Consider the following 10,304-nt stretch of genomic DNA (forward strand, 5'->3'; position numbering starts at 1 on the left):
TGGAAACAAAGATCATTTTCTTTTCTCCCCCCGTTCCCACCGCCCTCCCCTAGCCAATGCACAATTCCACTGGGTATCATATGTGTTCTTGCTTCAAACCCATTTCCATGTTGTTGGTATTTGTATTAGGGTGTTCATTTAGAGTCTCTCCTCTTTCATGTCCCTTCCATCCCTATAGTAAAGCAGTTGCTTATCTTCGGTGTTTTTACTCCCACCGTTTGTCCTTTGCTTGAGGATAGTGTTTTTTTCTCCTGGATCCCTGCAGAATGTTCAGGGATGTTGTATTGACACTAATGGAGAAGACCATTACCTTCGATTGTAACACAATGTATCAATCTCTGTGTACAATGTTTTCCTGGTTCTGCTCCTCTCGCTCTGCATCACTTCCTGGAGATTGTTCCAGTCTCCATGGAATTCCTCCACTTTATTATTCCTTTGAGCACAATAGTATTCCATCACCAACATATACCACAATTTGTTCAGCCATTCTCTAATTGAAGGGCATCCCCTCATTTTCCAATTTTTGGCCACCACAAAGAGTGTAGCTATGAATATTCTTGTATAGGTCTTTTTCCTTATTATCTCTTTGGGGTACAAACCCAGCAGTGCTATGGCTGGATCAAAGGGCAGACAGTCTTTTATCACCCTTTGGGCATAGTTCCAAATTGTCCTCCAGAATGGTTGGATCAATTCACAACTCCACCAGCAATGAATTAATGTCCCAACTTTGCCACATCCCCTCCAGCATTCATTGCTCTCCTTTGCTGTCATATTAGCCAATCTGCTAGGTGTGAGGTGATACCTCAGAGTTGTTTTGATTTGCATCTCTCTGATTATAAGAGATTTAGAGCACTTTTTCATGTGCTTATTGTAAATCTTGAAATCTCTCAGACTTGTGAATGTTAAAAATTTCTGGAAATTTTTAATTGGAACAAATTCCCTACTGAGAAATATTCCCCATTTTGATGTGTGAACTTGCCAGGATCAGAAATGGGAGGACCTCTACTCCAACGGTACTTAAGACTGCTTTAGGGGAAAAAAACTCCTTGCTAAACAATGAAAGTACTTGGACCCATGCTTATAATAAGGCAAGGAGTTCTTTGAGCCAGGCCTGTTTTTAGAATTGATACAATGGGATGCTAGGTACCTAAAAGGGGCAGGCAAGTTTTCTCTTGATGAGATTAGTTGACTCAGCTGTGTTTTCTCTAGTTCTGACTTACTGAGGATCTTGGTCAACACAGCAGCATTTTTTTCTGATTCAGACTTACTGAGGAGATTGGTCGACTTAGCAGGAATTTAGATGGGCAGTCCTTTGGAAAGCATCTACAATGATTGGTAGATGTAGGGACTTAGGGGAGGTGACATGGGAGAAAAACACCTATATAAGAAAAAGCAGAATCCTTTTGGAGATATCCTTTTGGAGGAATTCCTTTTGGAGGATCTCTGATGAGGATTGCTTGGGAAGAATCTCTTGAGAGAGGCTCTGGAGAAGGGAAGCTCTTGGAGGACAATCTCTAAGGAGCTCTCTCTGGTGAAGTCAGCTGAGATGGAGCTGTCCTGGTGTGACTAGAATCCTTGTTTAGGCAGACCTTGTGGTGAGTGTTAAAAGACTGACTGACTGATTCTCTCTCTTAAGACCAGGTCTAGGCCATATTGGCTTGAGGCCCTTCATAATTATTCCTTTCCTACTCTTTCTCTCTTTCTCTAATTCCTCATTATATTATTAATTAAAATCTCTATAAAACCCAGTTGACTTGGGTATTTGAATAATTGGGAATATTTCCCTGGTGACCACCTTATATTTGATTTAAAAATCAAGACACTGTAGTGAAACATATTTTCTGCGGTCAAATTTACTCACCCTTTCTTATATCTATCACAATTTATATCTTCCACTATTTTAATCACTACAGTTTATGGGCTTCACTATTTTAAATCTTACATTATTAATAGTATTGATTTCTTTGGCTGAAAACTGCCTGTTCATGTCCCTTGCCCATTTATCAATTGGAGAATGGCTTGATTTTTTTGTACAATTGATTTAGCTCTTTATAAATTTGAGTAATTAGACCTTTGTCAGAGGATTTTGTTATGAAAATTGTTTCCCAATTTGTTGCTTCCCTTCTTAATTTGGTTACATTGGTTTTGTTTGTACAAAACCTTTTTTAATTTGATGTAATCAAAATTGTTTATTTTACATTTTGTGATTCTTTCTATGTCTTGCTTGGTTTTAAGTCTTTCCCTTCCCACAGGTCTGACATGTATATTATTCTGTGTTCACCTAATTTACTTATAGTTTCCTTCTTTATGTTCAAGTCATTCACCCATTCTGATTATCTTGGTGAGGGTGTGAGTCAAATAGTGGGCTTTTGTCCCAGAAACTGGGTTCTTTGGGTTTGTCATATACTGTCTTACTGGGGTCACTTACCCCAAGTCTATTCCACTGATCCTCCTTTCTGTCTCTTAGCCAGTACCAAATTGTTTTGATGACCACTGCTTTATAATAGAGTTTGAGATCTGGGACTGCAAGGCCACCTTCCTTTGTATTTTTCTTCATTGTTTCCCTGGATATCATTGACCCTTTGTTCTTCCAAATGAACTTTGTTATGGTTTTTTCTAAATCAGTAAAAAATTGTTTTGGAAGTTCAATGGGTATAGCACTAAATAGATTAATAAGCTTGGGTAGGATGGTCATTTTTATTATATTGGCTCGTCCTACCCATGAGCAGTTAATATTTTTCCAATTCTTCTGTGTTTCTAATCCCACAGTTCTTCCTCTGGATATGGATAGTGTTCTTTCGCATAGGTCCCTCAGGATTGTCCTGGATCATTGCATTGCTGTTAGTAGAGACGTCCATTACATTCGATTGTACCACAGTGTATCAGTCTCTGTGTACAATGTTCTCCTGGTTCTGCTCCTTTCACTCTGCATAAATTCCTGGAGGTCGTTCCAGTTCACATGGAATTCTTCCAGTTCATTATTCCTTTGAGCACAATAGTATTCCATCACCAACAGATACCACAATTTGTTCAAACATTCCCCAATTGAAGGGCATCACTCATTTTCCAATTTTTTACCACCACAAAGAGCATGGCTATAAATATTTCTGTATAAGACTTTTTCCTCATTATCTCTTTGGAGTACAAACCCAGCAGTGCTATGGCTGGATCAAAGGGCAGAAGCCATTTAAAGCCCTTTGGGTATAGTTCCAAATTGCCCTCCAGAATGGTTGGATCAATTCTTAAGTCATGTTTGACTATTTGTGATGTCATTTGGGATTTTCTTGGCAAAGATACTGGAGTGGTTTATGTTTCCTTCCCCAGCTCATTTTACAAATGAGGAAATGGAGGCAAATAGGATTAAGTGACCTGCCCTGGGTCACTACAAAAATGGATATTTTGAACCCTAGACTTCAATCCCCAGTAGTCCTTGGTATTTCCCAGAATTCCCCATAATCTCACCTGAGTCTCCACCTGGGTGAGATCACAATTAGTATTTAACTGGCAGTAATGCCTCCCAAACTCTTCTCTGCCATTGCAATGATGTAGGAAGTTAGTAGTAAGCTAAGTGCAGGGATTCTGTGGTTTTTTATTTTGTATCCTTGATTTCTAATAATCCTTAATAACCCTCAAAAATATAACATTTTTATTAGTAGAAAGATAATTTAATTTTTACAGTTTTGGGCAACCATAAGTTGGACAAGAACGTCTCAATTTTTTTTTAAAAGATAGCCTAAATAATTTTTTTAAGCCACATTTCTCTGGCCAAGGCTTTTTGCCTACCCTTGCAAAGCTTCTGATTCAGCTGCCTGCTTCTGAGCTCCATCTGCGCTTGCCTCCAGCCATCCGCTCTGGACCTGCTTGACCCAGATTGATCTTCCACCCCAATACCAACCCTGGCCCCTGGCCCCGGCCCCAGCCCATCCCCAACTGATCTCCAGCTTCCAAGCTATATCACCGCAGGCACAGCCCCAGGACCCAGGCTGCTGGTAGCTACTCCTGTGTCTTCAGAATCACAAACCAACTGGTAAAAACTGGGGTGTTTTTTACTTAGGCAACAATTAGCCTCCATGTGGCAGGAGACCTGGGGGGTGGGGGTGGGAACGAGGAGAAAAAAGAGATTTTTCCCAAACAGGAAGTTACAAGTATGGCATATTCTATGAGAGAGCAATGTATTTCCTATTTCAAAGGATATTTTTTGAGTGCACTGATACTTTTATTTATCTCACCTGAGATTCCAGAGAGAAATTAATCTCCCTGAACTCTTTGCCATTTGGGTCTGCCCAATTTGAGATGTTCACCCTTGCTATGGAATATTTGTCAGTACTGACAAAAGGTATCTCAATGGATTAAAAAAACAACAACGAGGGGGCAGCTGGGTAGCTCAGTGGATTGGGAGCCAGGCCTAGAGATGGGAAGTCCTAGGTTCAAATCTGGCCTCAGACACTTCCCAGCTGTGTGACCCTGGGTAAGTCACTTGACCCCCATTGCCTAGCCCTTACCACTCTTCTGCCTTGGAGCCAATACACAGTATTGACTCCAAGATAGAAGGTAAGGGTTAAAAAAAAAAAACGAACTTTAAAGAGACTGGAGGATATATTTTTAAGGCTTTTCAGACTCCAATGTTTTATAAAAATCTCTGTATTTTATTGCATTTTGCTGATTATTTTAATATTTAATTTTGTTGGTTTTAAGTTCATATATTAATGTATTCAATGCTATTCTGTTACACTGAATCAGTTTAATGTCCTGGGTTTTAACTACTGTTATATTCTGTTGCTTTCCCCCTCTAAATACACTGAATAAATATTACTGAATAAGCTCATATATAAAAACAGCCTTTCTATTTTGACTTTGTAAATTGTCACGTAGAGGATGTATGGACTTCATCAAAATTGGTTATAATTGTATACAACCTTTGGAAAATTTAATGAGCTAAATATCTCAAATTGATTTTAAGGGATCTTTAGACATGATTTTTAGATTTTTTTCAACAACTCTGATCATTTTGCATGCCTCTAACAGTAGGTAAGGTCCATTTTAGTAGTTGAAGTGAAATACAATTATAATCCCCACCTCCCACATTTATAAAAATGTGAATGGATGGGACATCATTGTCTCATACCAAAGGAGCTGGGGAGTTAATCCCAGGGCATGGTACCCGTTGATGGCTCCCAAAAGGGAGCATCTCTCATTTATAACTCTTCAGCTCATTTACCCTTTGACCAGAATGATATCTAGATTTCTTGATGATGTTCTAGACCCAAATAAGTTTTACTTTGTTTAAAATTGTATTTGTCAAGGTTGAAAGATTTGCTACACCTGAAAAACTTTTGACAAGTATCCATTTTCTTTAAATGTCATACAGCAACTTATGTGAAATATGATAGTAGGTTTGTTTGCTATTGTAATTAACTGGGCTATTGTGAATTTTGGGGATTTTGATATTTTTTGAATGTGCATTATCTGTTGTACTACTGTTCTTTATAAAAAACTGTTACTTTGTGAAATTCATTTGCTTACACTCACAGTGGATCATGGCCAGGTATGAAGAGGAAATGGATCTCATTTTTGGTGAGAAACCTTGTATTCTACATTTCCTTAGCTGACATAGTGTGTCAATAATTATGAGCTATATTTTTTAATTTAAACTCTTTTATGATTATATTTTTCTTGCATGTGCAATACACTATTTCAGTTTTTTTATTTTTTCTCTCCTTTTTATATTTGAAGCACATCACCAGTATTAAGATTTTCTTTAACTTTTTTTTGATTTTGCAGTAATATAAGTTTAAAATATATTTGCTATAATGTCAATGCATTCCTCAAAAGCTTGAGACTATAAAAATAATACCACTGATTGTTTAAAAAATTTTATGAGACTTTGCTTAATGATTCTGTCTGATTCCAGGACAAGAGAATACAAAAAGAGCCTTTGCACAGTGCCAAAGAAGCACAAAGCTAAACTGTATAGTGCCAATCGAGTACAAGGTCAAAGAGACCAACCAATCCCAATGGGATTGATGTAACTTTGAGCCATGATAAGAGGACTTGAACATGTTTGAGATTTGGGGTTGCAGCTGTTTAACATGTGTTAAAGGCAGGTCTTCCTTATTCCACATTTTACCAAGTATCTCAAATTTGGCTCTTACCTGGCTCCTATAATCTAGTTCCTTTTCTGTCTTTCATAATGTGGCAACTTTCTGAAGTCTTGGATACTGACTGGGTAAATGATTAATTGCTTATATCATTTTAATTGGGCCCTGATTCAAGGAACTGTTATAGATTTATTTTTCCTATACTTAGAATTTTTACACATAAGGCTTTGATAGTCTATACTTCATCCAAAAATTATTTTTTATTTGGATTTTTTATGTTTTTTTTAATTTCTCTTGCAAATTGATTCATATACCTCATAACTCAGCCATAAGCATCCCTAAATGTTCCCTGTGTTTTTCAGTCACCCTCTTCTGGGGGGTGGGGGGGAAGTATAATTATTATTATTTTAAATTACAAAGTTTCAATTCCTTTTGAGAGTAATTTTAAGTTAAGAAACATGCTACCTCTCCAAATCTAGAAAGTGAACTGTTTGGAGAAGACACCATGAAGATGCCTCCACAGACCGCACACTGCACCAGAAGATCCACAGTGAACATTGGGATGTGGTGATTTGAACTGCGTGGGGTTTAAATGCATTTGTTTTGTATGTATACTCTTATGCCAAAGGGGACTGCCCCCTAACTGGCTTTTTGTCAATGGGTCTATCACTCATTGGTTTTGTTCTATTTTTCTCTTATCCTCAAATTATTGTAATTTCAAAATTGGTAAGTTTACAAGACCCATCGGAGAGACTAGTTTTCCTTGGGCCTCAGGGGGAATGTAAGGAGATTTTGAACCCTAGACTTCAATCCCCAGAAGTCCTTGGTATTTCCCAGAATTCTCTATAATCTCACCTGAGTCTCCACCTGGGAGAGATCACAATTAGTATTTAACTGGCAGTAACGCCTCCTATACTCTTCTCTGCCATTGCAATGATGTAGGAAGTTAGTAGTAAGCTAAGTGCAGGGATTCTGAATTGGCTAATCAGCCATGGGCACGTGGTTTTTTATTTTGTATCCTTGATTTCTAATAATCCTTAATAACCCTCAAAAATATAATATTTTATTAGTAGAAAGATAATTTAATTTTTACATTCACACAGCTGGTGAGTGTCAGAGTCCAGATTTGAACTCAGGAAGATGAATTTTGCAGACTCCAGGCTCAGCGCTATACACCCTGTGCCACTTAGATGCTCTAGCATATAGGAGATTCCCAACTAATTCTTATTATGTCGAATCAAATATGAGTAATAGTTTTGTCTAGGATCCTCCTGCCTCCTAGACTCTCATCTCTCTAATACCAAAGTACAGTAGCCACAGTCTCACCACAGCAACTGTTCCTGCTCATTGAGATCCCTGAGGCTCACTAAATGCTTAAACTGATCTCTCACTCACATAACTGACTAGTGGCAATAAGGAAGTAGAGCAAGAGAACAGTATATTTTTAAGTTGAATTTAAGAATTTTGAAAATCTAACATTAAGAACCTGTAGTTGGGCCCACGTAGCCCAACCACTTCCTTTCCCATCAAGGAGCCACTGAACCTCTGCACAAAATCCTGGCCAGACTCAGTCCTTGGGGAGCCTGAAATCCCATTGGTTTCCTTTTTGCCCACTCTTTAGCTTGTTAAGCCTCCACACTGGGACCCTAGGGAGGGGAAATATGTGGGGTTTAATGTAGGGGTAGGGTGTGGACTATGTGTTGACCATAGTTCTATGTGTCCATATGTGACTCAGAGAATAACAGATATCTCTTGGGAGACTTGGAGTCCTACTGGAAGATGAAGAAAAAGATGAGTCCAGAGGATGAATACTCTGTTCTTCTCAGAAAAAATGTCCCAGGGTATCTGCTACGCTAAATATTGTTAGTCTAGGATAAATAATTTTTAAGTTCAAGCTAAGCTTCTGTTCACTATTCCTTTTTTTTCCCCTTAAGCCCTTACCTTCCATCTTGGAATCAATACTGTGTATTGGCTCCAAGGCAGAAAAGTGGTAAGGGCTAGGCAATGGGGGTTAAGTGACTTGCCCAGGGTCACATAGCTAGAAAGTGTCTGAGACCAGATTTGAACCCAGGACCTCCCATCTCTAGACCTGGTTCTCCATCCACTGAGCTACCCAGCTGCCCCCTCACTATACCTTAATGGGGAACAAATGTCCTCAACTCTATATCCAAGGCTTGACTCACATCCCATTAAATGTCAGTTACACAAAGACCACATATAACAAATTGCAAATAAACCCATTTATACAAGCCAGTAGAAATCAGAGAATATGCCGGATGACACACAGAATGAACTCTTCCATTGGTAACGAGATATTTTAGCCCAATGGAGAGAGTTGACTAGATCTCATCCAAGGAGAAATTGCCCAGTCACTAGTTTACTATACTATACATTGAGATATGATTGAGATGCTGAATTCTTTATATCCGTTTTCCCCTCAGAGTCTTTCCCTTCCTGCAGGGATCTAAAGAAAACCTAGAAGTTCATGCCTTCTCTCTTGAAACTAAAAGACCAAAAGACCCAGATTTCTCTTCTTCCAAGCTCTTGCCAATTTAAACAATGAGAAACTACTCTGTCTTCACCAATGAGTAGAGTCTTGGACAAATAGGATTTGAACCCAGAATTACATTAAGTTCTAACTCTGTGTAGGGCAGTGATGGCAAACCTATGGCATGGGTGACAAAGATGGCACACAGAGCATTCACTGTGGGCATACAGCTGCCCTTCTCCCCTCCCCCTAGAGTTCATTACTAGAAAGGCAGAATGACTCAGGAGGAGCTGTCCCCCTCCCCCTTTCCTCCATGTCTGATGACATTTTTCACATCTCTGCCCAGCAGCCCAATGGGAGCACATGGGGTAAGCACATGAGTGACTCACAGAAGGCAGAGCTGGAAAAGAGCAGAGTGCTCAGACCACTCCCCTCCCTCTCTCTACAGTTGCTGAGGACATTCCTCACTTAACCTGCCTCTCTACCCACCTAGCAGTCCAATGGGAACACTTTCTCCCTCCCTTGTGTAGGGTAATGGGAGGGCAGGGCAGAACATGTGGTCTGGGGTGGGGGGGGCAGGTACATTACTTGGTTGGGGGGAGGGGCAGGGGTGGGGTCCAGCACTATGTCTCTGAAAGGTTCACCATCACTGGTCTAGGGTTTCCTAAAAGGAAAAAGTAAATATATTCAATGTACAGTATGAATCAAATATGAGTCAGATAAATTTATTTCCTGCATACAAATGAGTTGCTAAAAAACACAAAATACTCATGGTGCTAATAGAATACTATATGGCTTTGATAGTATAAGTTGTTTTTTAAAAAAATTCTTACCTTCCAGCTTAGAATTATTTTTTAAGGCAGAAGACTGATAAGGGCTAGGCAATAAGGTTAAGTGACTTAGCCAGGGTCATAGAGCTAAGAAGCATCTGAGACCAGATTTGAACCCAGGAACCCTGTTCCATCTCTAGGCCTGAGTCTCAGTCCATTGAGCTACCTAGCTGTCCCCCAATATTTTTTTTTAAATTCCATCACTGGTTTCTTTCTAGTAACTTAAGCACTGGGTTTTCCAGATTCCTTTCTGGCCCATCCATTCTTCCTCAATTCTCAATCATATTTTCAACAACTGAATGAGGTCTTGTCAACAAATTTGACCATAGATGAAAGATGTATGGAAACCTTTATGAATTTTAATGTCATCTTTATGAAGGGGTCATGTCAATCTTTTCTGTATAATTCCAGCTTCAGCATATGTGCTTCCCAAGTGATTACTTCTCATTTTCTCCTAAATCCTTTGTAGTCTGGCTTTTGATCTCACCACTCACCAGAAACTTCTCTTTCCAATTACCAATAATCTCTTAATTGCCAAATCTACTGGAATTTTCTTGCTCTTCATCTTTCTTTACTTCTCCATAGCCTTTGATACTCTCAATAACTCTCTTTTCTTGTATGATCTCTTAAGTTTTGATGACTCTTCTCTCTCCTGGCTCTCGTCCTACCTGTCCTCTCCTCAGTCTCTATTGGATTTTCTTCCACTGGAGACATACTCAGAAATTGGATATCCCCCAAGGCAATCCTGAGCACCCAGGTTGTCTCATCAGCTCCTATGTATTCAGTGATCTTTTACATGCAAATAATCCTCAGGTCTTTTTATCCATTCCTCTCCTTTCTCTTGACCTCATCTTGCATTGCCAACTGTCTACTGGACATTTCAAACTG

At 39.2% G+C, this 10,304-nt stretch overlaps 1 non-coding gene across 1 annotated transcript; it reads right to left on the reverse strand.

Annotated features, from left to right (window-relative positions):
• Positions 1-9,750: 9,750 nt before the first annotated feature.
• LOC130456667 (U6 spliceosomal RNA) lies at positions 9,751-9,857 on the reverse strand. The gene has a single exon (XR_008915728.1). It is a non-coding gene; the product is annotated as a U6 spliceosomal RNA (small nuclear RNA).
• Between the last annotated feature and the right edge of the window lie 447 nt (positions 9,858-10,304).

This window comes from Monodelphis domestica, chromosome 1 (genome assembly GCF_027887165.1).
Source record: "Monodelphis domestica isolate mMonDom1 chromosome 1, mMonDom1.pri, whole genome shotgun sequence".
In the NCBI taxonomy this organism is placed as follows: domain Eukaryota; kingdom Metazoa; phylum Chordata; class Mammalia; order Didelphimorphia; family Didelphidae; genus Monodelphis; species Monodelphis domestica.